The sequence below is a fragment of the Neopelma chrysocephalum genome, unplaced genomic scaffold (genome assembly GCF_003984885.1).
Source record: "Neopelma chrysocephalum unplaced genomic scaffold, ASM398488v2 Primary Assembly neopelma1_73b, whole genome shotgun sequence".
Taxonomy (NCBI): domain Eukaryota; kingdom Metazoa; phylum Chordata; class Aves; order Passeriformes; family Pipridae; genus Neopelma; species Neopelma chrysocephalum.
Genome location: NW_020897734.1, coordinates 6,083,611 through 6,102,936, shown reverse-complemented (window position 1 = coordinate 6,102,936; position 19,326 = coordinate 6,083,611). Strand labels below are relative to the sequence as shown.

General features: G+C 37.3%; 1 long non-coding RNA gene across 1 annotated transcript in view; it reads right to left on the bottom strand.

Annotated features, from left to right (window-relative positions):
* The window catches only part of LOC113969478, a 60,263-nt gene that overhangs the window by 22,087 nt on the left and 18,850 nt on the right, over positions 1-19,326 (bottom strand). The window contains exons 4-5 of the long non-coding RNA XR_003534868.1: positions 12,426-12,632; positions 1,125-1,273 (exon numbers count right to left, since the gene is read on the bottom strand). This is a non-coding gene — a long non-coding RNA (uncharacterized LOC113969478). The remainder of the gene's footprint in view (positions 1-1,124; positions 1,274-12,425; positions 12,633-19,326) is intronic.

Below are 19,326 nucleotides of genomic sequence, written 5' to 3'. Positions count from 1 at the left end.
CCAGCCAACAGGTAGCATCAAAACCTTCAAATACTCAGCTAAGGAAACAAGGAATTAAAAAGCAGAATGAAATGCAAATCTGTCACTTGTTTCCAAGTATGGTCCTTCTTGGACCAGACTGAAATCTTCTGCCCCCCCACTCCCCAATTTATTTTTTGGGGGGGGTAAGGGCAACAATGGCAGAAAGACTCTCAGATCCAAAACTTTCCTTAATAATGAGCTGATAAAAGAAAATGTAGGTTTCTAGTAAAGGTTTATTGAATATCTGCTGTGATAAAACAGCTCTGTATTGACAATAATACAGAGCTCTCATTTCCTTTCCTTTTCTTAACCATGATTGTTACAACTTTGCTGTCCTCTAAGTCAGAAAAAGTAGAAAATGCAGAGAAGGCAATAAGAAAAAAAAAAAGATGTGAAATGATGAATTGCATTCAGCACCAAAATATGTAGGGAAAAGAGTTAGAATGGCTGTTAAAGAAATCATATCATGAAAGATAAGAAAGCTCAGAGAACATCAGTCATTCTTATTCTGCATGTTGGCTGGCACAGTAAAGGCAATAAACAAAACATACGCTTCCCTTTGTGTAGTACACAAAAGCAGGATCTGAAGAAAAATAACAGGAGAGCACTAGAAGGGAGTCAGCTAAAATAAAATAGATTCCAGTGCTGCCATTTGCAGTATCCTGCAGTGTTTGCAAAAGTTTTTTCCTCAAGCATTAGCAGTGTTAGAACTTTAGACAGCTTCCTTAAAGTCTTTGTGGAGCACGTTATGCTAATTCCTGCAGCGTTCAAATGATGTTTTGGCCTGGCAATAGTATGCAAAACTCCTGGAAGGCTGTGTTTAAAACAAGAAGCTACAAGCAATTCTTGCTAAATTGCTCCTTCCTGCACTTTCAGACACCGTCACACAACATCCACTGTAGTAAGCACATTAAAAATGCAGTCTCAAGGTCTAGTCAGCAGTCTGCTTCTGTAGTAGGTTAAAGCAAAGGAGTTCTACAAAATGAATTTCTAACCTGTTATGTGGTTCCCCAGCTGCATCCTGTGCTACACAGAGACGCTGCTTGTTCAAATGAATAATGATAATAAAACCAATCATCATCTTGGCATAGAGTAACACTTACATGCTGGAATCAAATCTCTTTCACAGGGTGGTTGGTGGCTGTCTGGGTGGCAACAGGAGTTTGTCACATGGTTCCTTGCAATGATAGACCAGGTGAGACTTCCCAAACCAATGTTCTACAAAGCAGGGCTTCACTGATGTAACAGTTATCTGGGAAGACAAATTACATAGAGTTTTTATGGCTGAACACGAAATCACATGGTCTGGGATATCCCTTTGGTCAGCTGGGGTCACCTGTCCTGGCTGTGGCACATCTGATCTTCTGGTGAAACCCCTAGTTTTTACAGCCTCTACAAGCCCAGAATTAAACAAAAACAAAAACAAAACAAAACAAAAAAAGTCTTGATAAAAAAATATTCATTTTAAGTAATTTGATCTAAACCTGATATTTAAACTCACCACCTCTAAGCAATCTTTTCCACATTTTAAAGAGAAGCAGATTTCACTCTGCAGTAGTTCATTCTGCAGCTGGGGTATGGGGGAAGATATCAGTATATGCAACTAGGACAAAAAATTTCAACTGCCAAATACATGATCCACGGTTTTCTGAAGGACAAAGCACAGACCCTATTAATTTCCATCTTAAAAGTGCCATCTCTATAGACTGTCTTATCCTTTAATATGCAATCAGAATGAGGACTTACCTTGAAAACATGGCAATTAGTTCTGCAGGAAAGCAATCAATATTGTAAAATTCAAGAAAAGGAACAAACTCTTTTGTCTCACATATATTGTCCCAGAACACCTTCCTTCCAGAAGGATGATCAAGAATACTGGGAAATATTTAACAGCAAAGTGAATATTTATTTGAAAAATAACAGAGTGGTCCTCAAAGCACTCAGCTATTGGTCTAGAGGGTTAAAAACCAAACAGGAGAACAAAACTTTTAAAGTCCTAGGTCTGGAAAAAATGGAAATGAGCTGGAATTTGTATTCTGAAGAAGAGCTAAAGTAGAGCAAGAGAAGAAAACAGCTGCTTCACGAATACAAACGCTAAATTTATTAATGCAAGAGAGGACAGTATGATTAAGTTGTTTAATGTACTGTTTAAAGCACCAGAACAGTTGGCTTAGTATATTTAACCAGGGAGGCTAAAAAAGCCATGAGCCTAGGCTGGAGTAAGTTCATAAATGGGTTACCTTCCTAATATTTTAGATTATTTTTGAATTATTTATTTTTCCCCTCATGCTCTATTCTGGAATAACTGTATTGCAATACAGAAGTGCTTCAATAATAACAATGCAAGTCCCAGCTGAGTGTATCACACTGGGTGTATTCCTGACACTGAGCTGACACTTGGCCCAAGCCAACCTTAGGGTATTTTCTCATCACAACAGGTACAAGAGCATTTAATTATTTTACTGCATTCTTCTATAGTTAACATCTACAATGGCTCCTTCAGAAAGCAAAATAGAGCAGAAACACTAAAACTTTACCTAGAAAAGGGAATACAAGTTTTATTGTAGGAGTGAAACAAATGTGATGTCACCAGAGAACTCCAATAATAGGGGGACAGTGGGGATGTGCCCATACACTTGCCATCTAATTTTAACATCACTTTGTCATTCTAATTTTTTGCCCCTCAACTTGTCTTGAATTTGGTTGCTTTAAACATCCTTGAAGCAACAAGAAGTTAGTCTATATATATTAATAACATATTGTCTGTTTTTTATATTTATTGTCTGCTACTTACCCTCAAACCAGCTGCAGTGGGTAAAGGAAGAAGGGCAACTTTTGCCATTCTGATTATCTATTGATATTCTGATTATCTAGACAGACTCTATAAGTCTGTATCAGTAGCAGAGGCCTGGGTAGAATTAGGATCAGCTAATTAATAGTAAAAGGTCACTGGAGGCCTTTATTCATATAAACATATATATGTCTATACATACACACAAACACCTAGAGGGAGCAACACCTTGCAGCACTGCATCAGAAGAAAACCAAATGAACTCTAACACATACTCAAGAACAGTTTCTGTTCTTGCAGCCACCACACATTCATACAATCAATAAGAGGGAAATTTGGATCACTGAGTATCGAAAATGATCCATGTATGCCTTAAGGAATATATCACTGAGGAATGGTAGACTGCTTGTGACATAAGCCAATAACTGGTCCTCTCAAGAGAAAATGCTGTGGAGAACAAATGTCATTTCTCTGCAGGGAGTAAATGAGCAAAGTTCTGCTCACTGGGACTCTCTTTTTTTTCCACACTGAAGAGTTTAGTTCACTGGCAACACTGTCTTCCTGTATGTTACCCACGCTCCAGTGAAAACACAGTCCTACTACTTCTGCCTTAAGGACAGAATAACCTTAAAGTTATTCCAAATGGAGTTAGGCCTTAAGAGACCTTGTAAAAAGTCTTAACAATCAAACATGACAACAAACTGCATCTTTCACAGCGAATGGATAAATAAAGTACTCAGCAGTGAAATGATGGGCTTGCAGGCAATACACAAATCCAACTCTTTTTCCAACTCTTTTTCCACAGTCACACAATGTGCTAACAAAGATATTCATGGGAACCTTTTGTAAGTGTAGTTATGGTAGTTCTTGGCTCCTTCCATCCTCAGTAGAGGTTAACCAATACAAAGTGCCATCCTTTTTCTATTGGCTATAGACAAAAATCTAAAATTAAAACCAAATTTTGTGACTATTGCTACATTTGCTGAAATAATCAGTTTTATTCTTTGTTTACAATCACCCAGAACATAAAAGAAACTGCTGGATACATTATCAGTTACACACTGCTTGCCAGTCACAGCTATTTATGATGCTAAATTATACTGCCTAAGTACAAAACCAAAAATTGCCAAAAATCAGGGAATTTATAAATTGGGAAAGCAGGAGGGACAGGAGGGATAAGCTAAATGCCATTGGCTTATGGTTAGCCTTCTTCAAAAGGACAATTCAATGTGCTGTTCAACAGGTAAATAATTCAAGTTTTCATTAATTTGAATATAATTTAGCAGACACTATCCTGTGACAGCTACTGTGAAACAAACAATTATTACTTTGTTGGTCCCATTGTAATGATTTATATTTGTAGGATGAGTCCTAATTTCTAAGATCATCATAAATTGAGAAAAAAAAAAACATTTTATGTACTTTCATTTGGATTGTAAATGAAGTAAGGTACTTTTATTTGGTGTCCTACTTTTTCTTAATGTATAAACTTCCTCTATAACTCCTTAAGATTTTAATGTGAAAGCTAATCTCCTAAAAATAATATTAATTAATATAGTTTTCTTTGTATTCCCCTACTACCTTCCATCTTTTCAGTTCCAGGTTTTCAGCTGTAATGGCCTTCAGCTCTCCTGCAGGCTTCCTCGCTGAGAAACAAATTTGTGCCAGCTTGCTGAATAACCTCAGTGATGTTCAGTCACTCAGAACTTCTCCATCTGTGTGTCCATCCATCCAGAGAACCAGATGCTCTCAAAATGCCTCACCCACCTTGCCTGGTGTATCAATATCCAAAATATGTTGCTTCCATAGCTGCCACTTCCAGCCCTCCAGCAAAGGTAACAACTGGCCTACCTGGAGCCCTCAGTTGTTTGCCTGGTCACAAACAGTGTTTTCTTTATAAGTCAACTGTTCTGCTGCCAGAGCTAAAGGGAGACCTGCAAAAGGTCTTTTTACTATAGTTACTATTTCCTGTAATTTGTAAATAAAATCACCAGCTGGAGGCATTATAACAAAAACTGATAGAAAGCAACCATTTCACCCAGGAAGAAAAGTAGTTCAGAGAACAGGCAGATTCCATCAGAATGACAAGCTAAAGTTTCTATGTGTAACTACAGATCTACCATTGGTTTTACACTGAAAGGCATTTAGACAACTCAATTATTTTATTATTGAGATTAGAGAATGAGATAATTATATTAACTCCCTTTCTAAACTCATATATCTTCCAGTGACAGGTTGCAGAAATATTCTTGCCAAGAACCTGATGATTAAATATGAACTCGCTTCAACAGATATACAGAAATGCCCTTGATTCTTTGTTACACATCTGTGCAGCTCTTTTTTTTAGTTCAATACAAAATTTAGTACATCAGATCTGAAACAGAAGCTAATCATTTTCAAAAACATTTGGCTGGTAAATATTTCCTTCAGAAATTTCTTCTGAAAATACCTTAGAAGAAAGTGTCCTCATGTGAAAAAGAAAATCATATATAACAATTTTTACAAGTAAAATGTTTCATTATCATAAATCATTACAACTTTTCTCTGTTACATCCCCTTGAGTGAACAATTAATTCTGATTAGAAATCAGAAATATTATATCATGTTCTTAGAAACAAAAGAAAGATATATATGAATCTCAAGGCTCTGTTAAAGAGCAGGAAAAAATAGCTCTGATTTACATCTAGGGATAGATATTCCCACCCATATTACATTTCAAAAGAGATGTTTATTATGTAATATGGTAAAAGGTGTCGAGTGAACTGTCCTGCAGAGTTGAGCATCTTCAACCATAGTTAATACCAGTGTACTAAGAATGTTGTAGAATCAGTTTAAAAGTGATTATCACTAAAAAATGAAAAGTTATTGAAACTTAATATTCTCTTTTAGCAATTTAGTTGGAAAAGCTTTACTTTTATTTTCATTGATGTACCTTACTAAGTACAGCAAGTCAGTTTTTCCTGAAAGATAATAATAATATAATTACAAGTCACATAAGCCAGTGGATTATGTTTAATGAATAACACTTAGAAAAGGTATCTATGCATTTTAGGAGCTAAATTTCCGGTAAAGATAAACATTCCATCACTTAAGCATCAAAACTTCTGCCTTGAGCTGCTATTCACTGCTGGAACATCTGTGGAAGCTGAAGTTGCTGCCTCCCAACTGTTTGTTAGCATTACTCTTTTGCCAAAAATTGCCAGTCCCATAGAATGTGATGTTGCTAAGCCAGCAGAATTCAGGATACAAGGATTTCCTCATCTGTTTCAGCATAATGTTAGCCAAGTTAACTTCAATCCAACTGGCCATGCATTGCAGTGAATTAAAAGGAACAGAAGAATTTCTTCTGAAGATTAAATGTTCAGTTACATTTTTGCAAAACGGTAAAATCAAATTTAATCATTAAAAACCTGCTCCAATGTGAGTCTTTCCCACAGGCTCCACCTATTCACAAACTTCTGCAGGGTGGGTCCCTTCCCACAGGGCACAGTCCATCAGGAGCAGGCTGCTCCAGAGCGGATCCCGCACGGGGTCACAAGTCCTGCCAGCAAACCTGCTCCAGTGTGGGCTTCCCATGGGAACACAGCTTTCTTCTGGCATCCCCCTGCTCTGGCATGGGCTCCTGCACGGGCTGCAGGAGGATCTCTGCTCCCCTGTGGGCTGCAGGGGCACAGCCACCTCACCATGGGCTGCACCACGGGCTGCAGGGGAACCTCAGCTGCGGTGCCTGGAGCACCTCCTGCCCTGCCCCGGGAGCCTGCAGGGCTGTTTGTCCCACAGATTCTCACTGCCCCGGGAGCCTGCAGGGCTGTTTGTCCCACAGATTCTCACTGCCCTCTTCTCGCTGCAGTTGTCCCTGTGCAGTAACTCTTTTCCCTCTGAAATATGTGATCCCAGAGGTGCTGCCACTGTCACTGATGGGCTCAGCCTTGGCCAGCAGCAGGTCCAGCTTGGAGCCACTGGCATTGTCTCTGTTGGACACGGGGGAAGCTTCTAGCAGCTTCTCACAGAAGCTCCCCCTGTATCCCCCTTGCTACAAAAAGCTTGCCTTGCAAACCCCCTATAGTTGTAAAAAGCCATGTCAGCACCGTCCCGTGAGCCAAAGTGAGCTGTCAGGCACAGGAAGGAGTCAGAGCTCTGATTCCCTCAGTCCTCCCCGTCTGGAAGTCTCTGGATGGAGGCATAGGATTCGTCCTCAGCAACTCTAACCTGCATAAGGTTTAGATGTCTTTGCATCGTGCAAACACAAAGCACATTCTCTTTCTGACATAGCAATAATCCCCAATTATAGCCTCCACTTCAGGAGTAAGCTGTTAAAATCATGAGAAGGGAAAAACCTCCTATTCAGAGAATATCCTTGATAAAGCAGCAGTGCGTGCTGGGTGTTGATTAGGCCTAGAGAGATACGTGTTTTTTCAATGTAAGAGAGAACTGTTGATTTTAGTCTTACAGGTGGATTCATTTATAAATGCTGACCCTGACATATAATCTTCAATAAAAGCTGTGCTTTTCTATCTAATTTCCATCTTTCAGCTGAGACATTAGCATTTCTTATTCAATGTTCTTCTCTCTCAAGCATTACCTCAGATTAATTGGCACTGTATAAAATAAGTTCCTGGGTGCACAATGGTAACCATGGTAGCCTTCATCCTATCTTCACAATGCATATGTAATTCAGTTCTCAGGAAAACATAATTAGTGCGTAGCATAATATATTCTCTCCAAACACATCACCGTGGTATGAAATACACTACATCAAAGCAAATGATGCCTACAACCTCCACCCAACTGGGCTACCATTGCTGAGCAGCTACTTTACAAATGAATATACTCTCAAATAGTTTTGCTGCAGCATCCCCAACTTGCATAATGCTGCTGCTCTACTCGTGTGCTTTTTCTTTATGGCCAAAGGGTGGCAATGTTCTACTTGCTATCAGCGTGCCTTAGACAGTCAATAGCACTATACTCACTCAAGAATAGTAAAATCTCTTTCCAGCCAAGCCAGAAAGCTCTGCATCATTAACTGGTGTGCTTACTAGGTCCCAGTACTTCAGTGATGACCCCTTCAGTTACAGTAACACAAATATTAAAATACCGTTTGAGTTGAAATCCAATGAGCTGTGTGAAAGTACATTCATGTAGACCTCCTTATGAGGAAAATTAAAAGGCATATGCAGCTTAAAAACAAAGTGTGGTCTCTGTTCCTCATCACATATAATCAGGCCTTATTCAGGATGCTTCTGATGCTTTTGTACAGGACAGTTACTGCTGTCCAGGAAGGGAAAAGTGTCACTAGCCTGGCTGCTCAGAAGGTGCCACCCAGCCTCTTGAGATCTTTACAGAGGCCTATTTAACTCATTTGAGGAGGGGATTTGCCAGTTGTGAATATTGAAGTCATCCAAAACATCTGTCAAAAAGGCCTTAATACCACACCCACATGGACTGTCAGTGCACAAAACATATGGGAAAAACAGAGTGCAGCTGTTATTTCTCTAGTTAGCGTACCAACAACAACTGCATTACTTATTTAACAGAATGAACTAGGAATAATCACATGTAGGAATAAACTGCTACTCTTGTGCTGGACCCACTCCTGTGATTACCAAACACAGGGTGTCCCACACCCAACCGTTCAGACACTGTTTCCATAGGAGACTAAATAAGAAAGGATGTTTTTCCTGGTGTTTCACAGGGAGATGTTTTTCAGTATTAGCAGTAAAGTGGGAGGTCTAATACTAGATTATATAACTATTTTGTATAATTATGTAGGTATTTTAGGAAGGCTGCTGGTTATGGCATTAAAGCAAAGGCAAAAGCAGAAAAGCCAGGAAAAAAGAGGAAGATAGTCTACATAAAAGGCATCCTTCCAAATACACTGAAGAGGCCAGACTGGGCATCATGATCATTCTGAGGAGAAAAAGTTACAATAAGAGATCTAGAGAAATACATCCATTTTCAAATGCTGCCAACTATTACCTCTTAAAATACTATTAGCTGTGAAAACCAAAATGAGAGCTGTTTCTCTCCAAAACAAGAATAAAAAGAGTAAGGAGGTGTCCAAACATGTCCAGGATAGTTTGTACTTAGAAGACATGGAAGTAATTTAATCCTTCATGTGAGTGAGTATTGATTATGTTTACTGAAATATTAGAAATGATGCTTTCATTAAGTGTGGGACATCACTGTGCCAGATGAAATGCAGACATTCATTACACCTCTGGTAAAAATTTCAGACAACTGGTTTTGGGTCCCAAATCAACTTAGCAAATATGATATGAAGTAGTTGCCTGGCGGCAAACTCAGCTTAGCCCAGAATTCTTAGTAACTTTCATGTTTACAATATTCTTCATGTACAATATTCTTCATTGTACACATGCACGAGGGGAAACACTTTCCAACTCATAAGAAAAAACTTTGAAACCGCTGTAATATTTTTTAAATTGTTTTAATAATATTACTTGACCTTTCTTTTAGACCAGCCATGTGCTATGGACACTTTTCTCCTCACAAACCCCTGGGATGTGGTGGTGCTGTTACTAGAACAGAGTGAACTGACATTTCCACTCACACATTGTCACCACACCAGGTGACAGCCTTGTGTCCCAGGCTGCAAGGATAACAGATGCAGATCTCCACCTCAGATATTTATGGCAAAAGGTAGCATTATGATCATAAAACTCCAGCCACACACACACTGATAATCCATGTGTATCCGATTCCACACATTTTGACATTTAGATATGGGGGCTAATGGAAAGAAACAGTACTTCTGTCAAATGACAGTGCTAAAAAACAATCTTTAAGATAACAATGCCACTGATTTCTATTATATAGAACCACAGAAATGGCCACTGTTAATACTGTAATGCTTAAGTAGACATATCACACTTTCCTTTTACAGCCATTATGAAATTTATTTGTCAAAAAAAATGGGGACAACTAGTAAAATAGTAACATTTTATATGCCAAAGCATGTTAGTTCAGGAAAAGCTATTTATCTTCATGCAGGTGATGACAATTATTTTGTGCATTTACATTAGCTTATGTATCATCAAGCAAGTGTTGTATGACACTAACTTTACACTTTTCTTATAATACAGTATTTAGTTACATGTTTTTCTGTCTAATCTCATCATGTCAGCAACTCTAAGAAATGCTTTTAGAGTGGTTCTAATAATTACTGGACTCACTAGATGTAGAACCGTCCACTTATGGCCAGTTATCCTGGGACATAGGAGAAATGTGAATTAGTGAGCACAAAAAGAAGCAAAACAAATTTAACTCAGTTTTAGGGTAGAATTTGGGAGAAGTAAGATCACAAATACTATTTGCCATACATTATATATTCTGTTTCTGTTATATAAACTTGGCTTTGCTTTATGTAAAACGCCCAGGCAATACTATCTGTGACTGCAGAACATTTTGAACCAACTCTACTAAAAAATGGATTATTGAGTCCTCAGAATAAGAGTTTTTATAACCCATCACATGAAAAAGTAAATATAGCATGGGAGTGGGGGAAAAGGAGTTAGTGGATCTTGAGAATGGTAATTAGGTACAGTTAGCTGTCCTACAGTGGCTAGTGCTAAATGTCTGGGGAAATCTTACAGCCATACAAGTAACAGAAAGACATGTTAGAAGCCCTATTATTATCCTAAGTAATATAATTTAAGCATTAAGACGGTAAAATGTTGGAATATTTTAAATGCCTTTAAATGCTGAAAACAAATTGTCTTAGTCATTAACTGTCAAACATTAGAAATTTTGCCTATTCATTAAGATTATTTAATATTGGTGAAATTCTTTGACCATCATTTAATTACTTGAAATTCAAAATCATTCAGTCATTCTTTTCAGAGAGACCTTCTTCAACTGTCAACATACTAAATATTTACCAACCCTGGATAGCCACATATATTGAATAAAGTGTACAGATGTATGCACTAGAACTCAGTGCTCTTTTCAGAGTCTCTGGGGTTTGGTACCAAAAAGATATCACATGATTCACTAGAGAAGAATTTTTTAAGCATTACAGGAACATCTCCAGAAAATCAATGGCCATAAACATGAAGAATCTTGAAAAGCTGAGAGTAGAGAGCCTAAAAAAACCTTCTTCCACTGAAGTGCAGTGGAAAGACAAAACCATCATCATTATTCAAACAAAGGAGAAGCTGTTGAAGTCACCATGAGCAGAATTTCACTCCAGAGATCTTACACAGAAGTTGCTCTTTTCCTTAAAGCTTAAATAGCAAGTTTCTGTATCGGTATCCACAAGTTTCAGATGTAATTCCAAGGTATAATATAATGCAAGATGTCTACAGATACTAACTGACAACCAGGCAATGCAGTTAAAATATGCAGTGATTTGCAAACCAGGAAGGTTTTATGAACCACTTCAGATCACCTCCCATATTTTTAATGTACTATATATATACATTTATTCAACAAAAGGAAAATGAAGTCAGCATGACACTAGCATTAGTCTTTTTGATGTCTGCAGCATACTTAAGACTTCTGCCTTACTACACCTTAAAACTTTCTGACAATTTGCAGACTTTCTGAACATTTTGAAAGTGTTCAAAAGCACTTATAAAGTTGCGGCTTATTTTTTTTATTTTGGAAGGAGGGATCACATTATTATTAGAATTAGATACATATTTTGCAGGAATTTGCCTAGTCTGCAATAGAGGCCTATGCCAGCTACCATCCAAACATCCCTGAGTGGATCCCTTGTCCCAAGATCTGAAACTAAATACAGTCTACATACAGCAAAGATACAAATTCAAGCTCCAAAACTTGTGCTTAACATACATAGCAAACCTTATGGTGATTTATATTCAGATTTCTAGCTACATTCATGAGAAGAAAAATCATGTGAGAGCTTCCAGTCAGCTCTCTGTTCAAGACTTTTCTCTTACACTCATGAGTATAAAATACTTGTTTCTCCCTTTTTGTTAAACAAGATGCCATTAAAGAAATTTGAGGATAAATGGAATTATATATCATACATAACAGAGTTTCACACAAATACTCATTCAGAGAGACAAGTAGCAGCTTATACTACGTAAAAAATAAGGTCTGCATTAGAAAAACAGCTGCTGACAGTAACTGTCCAAGTGACAACAAAGGCATGATAAAACAGCTTGCCACTAAGGTGAGCATTTAAAAACTCTGAGACCTATTACTACTGACTTTTTTACTAGAACACATTGTAAAATGTGTAGAATGTCTCTGACCATCCTCTAATTGCCATCAACAATATTCTGTTAGTAGGAGCTAGAACAGAACATTCTGGTATATGTCATTACGAGTCCCTTTGAACAGGCCAGTTAGATTCATTTTAAATTAAGTGTATTTAAGGTGTATTGTAAAATGCAGCAACGATTAACTGGGAAAAAGTCACTCAAGAACCAAGTTTTTTCTTTAAACAACCTTGGTTTACAAATCCTGTCATTTTTCACTATAGATGTGAGTTGTCATTCAAGGGAAGCTGTCACTGTACTGACACTTTGCAACATGAGCTCCAGGGTAACTGTGCTGATTAGGAAACAAAACATTCATGTCCCATTTGAATGAATGGAAAAAACTGTAGGACAAATTTGTGCTTGGTTACCTTAATAGTGTGCCTTGTCTTCTGATGTATTCCCATGGGAAGTGGAATCACAAAGGTTTGCATCACATGAACTGACTTTAATGCCTTTTCACATGTAGCTCACTCTTCTTTCCAGGGCTGTAATCACTTAAAATGTTTACTGCAAGTTCATATATCCAGTTTCTGGAAATCAGAGAGGGCAATGGATCAGGCACAACAGTGCAGCACCTAAACATTGAAACATACCAGCATCAATTAAAAAGTAGTAGAAATAACAAATAGAACAACAGAAGCATAAAAGTAACTTGGGTTTTGTTTATTTGTTGGTTTTCCCCTTCAACTTCCTCCTGGAGTTTCCAAAAGATTCAGCAAACTCAATATTTTTATAAGAACCACATAACACACAAATCTGCTAGAAGTACTAGTTTATCTGCCATAAGTGCAGTTTACAGAATCTTGAGTAAAAACAATCTTAATAGAAATCAGACATCTGAATTTTCCTGCCAAGTTAACAATTTCTGTGTAAGAATCCCAAGTCTATCTGGAGAAATCCTGAAAAACACCCAAAAGAAAGTGGAGAGAAGCTTACCCTGCTATGCTAAAAGCTACCAGCAAGGGATAATTCTCTCTCTCCTTTTTCATTCACAATGGTGTTCTTGGGAACAGATTTATTTTGTACTTGCAGTGTCTAATAACAACCGTTCTGCATTTATTTTCCCGCTATCCTGACACAGTAATGTTATCCTACTTAACTCTGTGACACTTTCTGACATAAAAATGCACCCACCATGACATCCTTTAATACTGTAACAAACTGGCAGTGACCGAGGAGCTCCACGGCTGTTCCCGGAGCACAGGCTGGTTGATTTAACTCCCCCGTGGTGCTAATGGATACAAGTCATTACAACATAATTGCTAACAATAATATAAACCCTAGAAAATAGAAAAGGACCAATTTTAATGCTAAGATTGGCAGACACGTTGCTTTTAGAGACAAGTATTTAAAGTAGCCCTTCAAATAGAAAAGTTGCTCCATGGCTTTATTCCTCACATCAGTATACTGATATTTTTCAGACACTCCTCCCATAGTTCCATTTCAGCACGAAATTACATTGGCTTTGAAACCCAGCATTAGTAAGTCTCATTCCCACAGAACCACCCTCACCTCCTGCTCATATCTCTACTGTACTTCTGTGGCTTTGTTGGAGTGCCCGTCACGTGCCTCCACATACAGATCAAAAATGATGGGCAGAGCCATCATTTCCTTAAGAGAATTTCTTAGTCATTATTAAGCTCCACAAAGTTCATTTTTTTCCCAAATAAATTTTCCTGGGGAGGGAAAGGAGGGGAGATACTAAGAGAATCTCCCCAATTCCTATTTCCTTCTATGATGAAATATGACATATTTTAAACAAACTTCTTTTTTAGTGACTGGTTCTTTTCAAAGACAGATGCTACACACAGCTAGAAATGTTGATTTGTTTGCAGCAAAAGATTGTTAAGCATAAAAAGATTAGACATTTCTACCAGTCATTTCTTGCTCTCCCTAGATACCCCTTAAAACAGAGTTTAAAAAGTCAAACTCCTACTAGATATACAACTTCCTATATAAAGTTCCCTGAGGTTCTCATGAATTTTCCTTTTTATGTCCAAACCATCATGTGTTTGTAGCTTGGTACAGGGAACCTGGTGAACTGGTTTATAGTTTAATTAAATAAAAAAAAAAGGAAAGGAACACTGGGAGATGGGCCAAAGAAAAATACTAGTACATGGCACGAAAATCATTTAGAGAGGGGTCATAATGTGGTAACTGAGGGAGCAGAAATCAAGCTGGTGCAGCAGACACCCCACTCAGCCCCACCACTAAAATGTCACCTTTTCCTGAGTGGATGAATGAAAACAGAAGAAAAAAGGAAACTTGGACATATTTGAGCTTTTCATTTATCTGAAATTAAAACACCACCAGCAAACCCAACCCAAAATTTATGGTGATTTGATCCAGCTTAATATAAATGAGAAACAGAAGCTAGAAAACACAAGAGAGAAAAACAGAGGAAACTAGAGAGGAATCCAAAGTATCAGAACCTTATCAGAAGCTGAAAAGCTGGACAGGGAGATGACACAGGCAATGGCATCAGTCCATTAGAAAATGGAGAGGAAAAATCAGCACTAAAGCCTAAGCCCAAAGCCTATATATGTAATGCCTTTGGAAAATCCAACTGTAAAAAAGAAGCATTAAAACTCCTGAGGTACTAAAGAAAGATATTTAGAAAACAGAGCAAACACTAATCGTAAATAGTTTAGTTGCTCCTTTCTTATGGATGAGGAATAAATTAAAAAAACAAAGCTGAAAAGCTTCCTTCAACCATGTTTTTCTATGATCTGCAGTTGTTATATCACAAAAAGTGATACTTAAAAGAAATTTTACTTTTATTAAAAATTAAAAGCTAATGTCTCTCTTATTTAGGCAAAAATGCACCCTTAGTTCAGAAGGCTTTGAAATATTTGTTTATTCAGTCGTTACCTATTCTGTGTTTTTATAACCTTCTAAAATATGAAGTAGCACACTGCATAATAGCTTTTCCAGTCTTCTCTGAAAATCCTTCCCAAACAGTAGCCTTAATCTCTTCAAACACTTGTCCAACATTCCCTGCATGCATTGACACTGTGGAATGTTTTCCAATAATAAAGAAAATACTAGCATGGTATTTATTTTATTTTTCATTTCCCCTGAGCTGCAAGTCATACTTGTAAGATAGTGATTAGTTCCTGAATGATTAACCCATCATGTATTTAAGATAGAAGACAGTTTGAACTGTTTATTCTGTATTTTTATTGTCAAAATAGAAAGGGTGGGTTTCTTTTTGCAATTTCATGTTGATTAAATTTGGCATTAATATGAAAAACTTAATCAGTGGGACTACTCTGAATATTCCTAAAGACATATGCCACAGAGGAATATGTCATCCTTTACTTTCAATAACAAAATGAAAAAAATAAAACAAGGAAACAAGCTGGCATAAGAATGTCATAAATATTTTTCAGAGGAGACACTTTCTATACAGTATTTTTGCTCCTCACAAAAATTGAGTGATAGGCATGAAGTGGGTGAGCAGTGGGATGCCTTGTCTGATTCCTCTTTGATTTGCTGAGATTATTTTGCTCTTGCTGGAAGAATTGAAATGAACATACAGGATTTTTTGTTTGCTTCACAAATGAAAGCTTGTCTTGCCCTTAACTTCCTCTGTGACAGAGTCTCCAATCCAGCTCCAGCTGTGGGCAGCACTTTTTGTCTGCAATCACTACCAGGCACAGTGCTGGCACTCAGGTGCAGCAACACAATCCAGTGTTGGCTAAATCCACACAGGAATTTGTATTAGATATAACCCAGCCATAAAAGACCATATTTGAAAACAGACTGCTTGGATGAGTTCCTCATCTACCTGTAAAACAGCAGCTAGAAACCCAAGAGATCATTTAAAATAAGAAAGAGGCATCCAAGCTGGGAATATCACAGCACTGGAAAGACTCAAAATTCGTTCTTCAAACTTAAGAAACATGCCAATCTAAAGCTGCATGTTTTGAAAAAGAACTATGTTTCAGGGTCACATAAAACTTCTGAAATACGGTGTGATTGAATAGAGAACCAAACTGAAACCCATAAAGTTCACATTTTATGCTAGTTAGGCTTTTTCTACATTCCTTGGAAAACTATCATTATGTCAGCTGTGGATCTGTATAATTTGGGTACGTACTGCTGAAACCTGTTACATACTGTAAAAATGAAAACAAATTTTAATTATGTAAAGTTTTGCACTCATCAGGGTCAGGGGAAACATTTTATATTGTAGGAAGACTATTTCATGTGAACTTCCCCTTCATTTCTGCTGCATGTTTCTGTATTTTACCCATCCTGATGGTTTTACCACAAGTTACAAACAACTCATGTGTCACTTGCTCACGAGGACTCCAAAATGCAGAAACAAAAACCGAGTTAGTTGAAGACAAACTGGGGCAATGTGAATGCAGTGGAGCACACTGATTACTACAGGAGGAGCTCCAAAGTATTCTGAACAATCCTTACTCTACAGAGGTAAAACTAAGAGTAAACAAGACAAGGTACAAACTAAAAAGTACTATGTATGGCTCTTCCATTTGCTTGCTGCAAAACAATGATATTTTGCCTTTTTTATCTGACTTTGCATCACTCTCTCCTATTGGGAGAGGGGAATTTGTTTTTTCTACAGTTATTGTAGTCAGAGCTCCAACTGAAATTAAAGGTCACAAGTTAGCTAAGCTCAGAAGGAAATATATTCAACTCTATCCCTGTTGAAGCACTACAGTCTTCATGCTGACTTCTGTTCAAATATGGAAAAATGACTCCTAAAAAAAAAAAAGTGAATTTGAAACCACTTGGGATCAGTGGGATCAGAAAACAGCCACTACTTAAAAAGAATTGGTCAGAGGAGAACTGAATCAAGGCTAAAGCAGCAGCAGTAAGACCTAGGTGAAAAATAAGAATACTGATCAAATTTCTAGCATTACTTAACTCACTGGCTCAGACACTTTAGGCAAGCAAGAGATTTGAGAGATAGATTGTCAACCAATATTACTTCAAATAGCTCCAGCACAGCTGAGTTACCCAGGTTTACAGAAGCTTTTGATCTCCGAGAATGAAGGATTTTCAGAAATCCCTTAAGTTTCAAAACTGTGAGGCAAGTGATACAGTTTGGGATGTATCTGTTCCACTGAGATGGAACAGAAACCATTCTCAGTAAAGGGAGAAGTATAAACACACACAAGCCAACAGAACATTACAAAAATTCAAACTGTAAAAATGAACTATTAAACGTCCAATTCAAACTGGAAGATTTTAGTTCAGTCTTTCAGTTCTCCGATAATAATTGCTGTCCACTAACTTTCCAGGCAACCACCATGCTGCTACTTCACGTGCAAGCTTTTCTGGAATAACTTTTATATTGTAAGGTGTTTTTTTTTAAACCTGCATAAGTGAAATCCACAGAGTTTCTATTTACTGCTGCTAAATACCTGTTCAAATCTTTTTAGCAGAAAACATTCAGAAAGAGAAATCATCATTATTTCATAAGGAAATCAAACTAACATGTGATCCTTGTTCTCACACAGCCTTTCTTCTCTCCATTCCCCCAGAAAACTTTTAAATCTGAAAAGCTGGTGAAACTACTGTTATAAGGCTTAGTTCCAAAAAGAGAGCAAAATAAACTCAGGATGAAAAAACCTTATTGCCACTGTCCTTGAGAAGGAAAACAGAGAAATATGGAACTATCCTTGCCCATGAAGCCAAAAACAAAACAAAACGTTAAAAAAAATTAAGACAAAATTCTTTTAAAATAAAATCAAATAACACTATACAGAAAAATATATTGAAATAACCACAAACAGGAACAAAGAAGATGCTCATCTGTTCTTCAGTCATGTAGTTTTAAAATCCACATCTTAATTTTGACAATTTTACATCAAGGTGTGTTTTAAACATGTGACTTCTGGCACAAAGGATGACAACTAACTGACAAAAAAAGTCTTGGTTAAAAGACATTAAAATTTCAAAATAAAATTAACAAAAACATCATATCAAGAAGCTTTTTTCAAACAGTATGAAGTGGAAGGCCGTTTACTAAAGTTGCAATTTTTTCTTTCCTGAATTCTTCATTGCACATCTTCCATTTTGGTTACCTTTAATTTATTTTATAATCACAATGAGCAGTTTGAAAACAAGAATAAAACACAAAAGGTGAAAGATGTTCTTAATATAATAATTAAAAAATACCTGACATGAAAGTTCTTTTTTGTAAAGTTGCAAATCCCAAGGAAAGCTTGGATAAGCTTTCCTCCTTAGACATTTGCTACCATAAACTACCAGTGCATTTATCTGCTATTTTGTCACACATCCTCTTTTATTACAGTTTTCCAGAAAATTAGGGTAAAATATACATACTCATCTGGAGGGTCTGAGACTTCCAATAATATTCCATGTTGCAGTTGCATTTGGAGATTGCTTTTATACAGTGTAAATATAATTTCTAGTAGTACTTAAAACATTAATCCAAATCAACAAGACTTAAGGGCATCTGGCAGCTCAGGTTTCTGGGCAGTATTTTAGCTGACAGCAATTGTACACTACTGAAAAGTCAATTTAACGTGAATCTAGTGAACAATAATTTTTAAGAAAGTCGCTGAACTCCTGCTCTATTGGAGACCCAGCGAACATATTAATTAGAGGTATTAGAGGTATCAATTTAATGAAGTCCTAGTCCAGCTTCTACTGAGAGCTTGGTGAATATCAACCTTTCCTTCCCCACCAGCTCATAGTAATTACAGCCTCCTCACTCCTCCAGAGACAAGGTTTCAGAGTGCACACAGTACAGAACTGGCACCTCCTACGTGGTGTTAACTTGTAGGAAAGGGAAAGTAGAAAGTTGTTGGAAGTGTAATACTGAGAAAGAAACGAGAAATAAACCTTGTGTTGGCTGATACTGTTGCAAACCTTTTCTCCTTTGTGGTGGAAGGGGGGTTAACAGAGGTCAGTGTTACCACGTGCACACACCCCTGACAAATCATGGTTAGACTTTTTACAGACATTTGGATGTTTGGAGATTCAGCATAACTTCGGGACAGATTTTTGTCAGGAAATAATTTTGCTCAGATAACTTGTTCTCCAGCCCTCTAATATCTATATCTGCATGAGAAATTAAGCAGCACATGGGAAGTTCAAGATAGCACTTTTCAAGATGGTTTTGCTACACTACTAATGATCCTTACCCATCAGCTTTGCCAGTACAAACAAATGAGGATGTGTTAAAGCAGGAGCAGATATAGAATGACAGAGACAAATGAGACAGAAGCATCATGAATGTGGTGCTGTCAGTGCAGAATCCAACTGACA